Raw genomic sequence first — 1,824 nt, forward strand, 5'->3', positions numbered from 1 at the left:
AGCCCGGGGGGCGGGCGTTCCGCGTCTGAGCCCTCAGGGAAGGATGCGAGGGATGAAATGGCGGCGGGAGCGGGGGGGCTGCGCCCGCGGGTGGGACCAGGAACGCTCTGGAAGGTGGCGAGGGCGGCCGGGAGGGGCTCCTGTCCTGCCCAAGTTCAGCAAAAGCTCTCGAGCCTTGTGTGTTAATGAATTGCGGGTTTGGAGCTCGCAACCTTCAGCCCCTTCGGTCACCGCCTGCTGCCTTCAGCCCCTTCGCTCGCCGCCGGAACACGAGTGAGAACGGTGGTTTCATTCACTGACCCCTAGGAAAAGTGCAGGCGAGGTTGTTTTCTCCCGCTGATTCACTAGTGCTGATCAGCAATGGTCGTTTTAGTTAAATGGAAAAGTTAAAACGACGTCCCGAGAGAAGACAAAGGGTTTGGAAGACAAAAAATGCAGAACGAACAATTTAATTGCCCACCAGGATACTGATGCTGAGATGATTTAAGAGATTGAGCCTTGTGATGCCTCCACATGGTCCTGCTGAGCGCTGTCAAGGACCAGGCAGCCCGCTCCATACATCCCTCTATTCAGCAGTTTTGTTTGGTTTGCTTTTTTGGCTTTTTATTTTGTGCTCCCCAACGTAGCCTGCAGAAAGTCCTCTGTTTTCTCAGTGCAATGACAGAGCCACTGCTTTATGAGTTTGTTCAAAATTTTTAAAGCAAGAAAAGCCTGTTTCCAATCGTTGAACAGCTGGAAACGCTTGCGGTGCCCCGTGGCATCGGAGCCCCCTGGGATTGCCCAGGAGCGGGAATTCCCCGGGCTGGGAAGGTCCCGGGGAGCGGCCCCGCGCTGGCTCCGCAGCGGGGCGGCCGTGCCCGGTCAGCACCAGGGACAGGGCGGCGGCGCGGGCGGCGCCGGGGCCAAACCCCCGCACCGAGGGGCCGAAAGGGCCGCCATAAACCCAGCAGTGGAATCGCTGAAATACACAGCCCGTTTGAGAAGCTTCTCAGCTCCAGCCCACTTAAAGGATCGCAGTCCCGGTTTAGTGTTTCTCGTCTTATGGAACCTCAAGTCTCTTTACACTTCAAGTCCAATGTACAGGATGCATAGACAAGGCCAGGAAAAATTGATCTAAATTATTTCTATATTTATCTTTGGCCAAAATTCATATTCATATGGATCGCCACTTAATAGTAGTTGCAAAAATATTCCACTGACAAGTTGGCTTAAATCCCCAATGGAAACATTTTGCGTCTTGTGATGAGGTGAGCAACCTCATAAAGTAGCATATTTGGTGATTTAGACTGGAAAACGTGATCCAGATGGTGGCAAATTATGTTTATTTTATGATGTTCTGTTAGATTATCCCATTCTAGTGTGATAGAAAAAATCGTATTTAGATTTAAGGACTTATACCTGAGCCTTTCCAAGGCATTCAGTAACCTGATTTTCTGCTTCCTGGTAAAAGTATCAGCAAGGATGACTGGGAAATGGCCAATAATCCTGTTCTGATGAGTGGTGGATCAGTTTTGCTCCAGACTTTGTTTTCATTTGAGACAGGATGAAATACACAAGCTTGTATGTTTCTCCATGCATCACTCAGGGCTGGGGAACTTGAAAGTACGGAGCTCTACCTGCTCAGCACTCTTTGAAAGAGCCTGCAGGCTTGTTCCCAGAAACTTGTGCCTGCCATTTGGAGGGACAAAATCCTCTGTCCCATTTTTCTAGAAAGCACTAGTGTCAGTGTTAAACCCATACTTTAAATGGTGCTTTAGAAATATGGCCTTGCAATAGTTCCCTGAAAAATCATTGGAGTCAGCACTTATTATGAAAAGCTGAGCA

Source organism: Geospiza fortis, unplaced genomic scaffold (assembly GCF_000277835.1).
Source record: "Geospiza fortis unplaced genomic scaffold, GeoFor_1.0 scaffold130, whole genome shotgun sequence".
NCBI lineage: Eukaryota > Metazoa > Chordata > Aves > Passeriformes > Thraupidae > Geospiza > Geospiza fortis.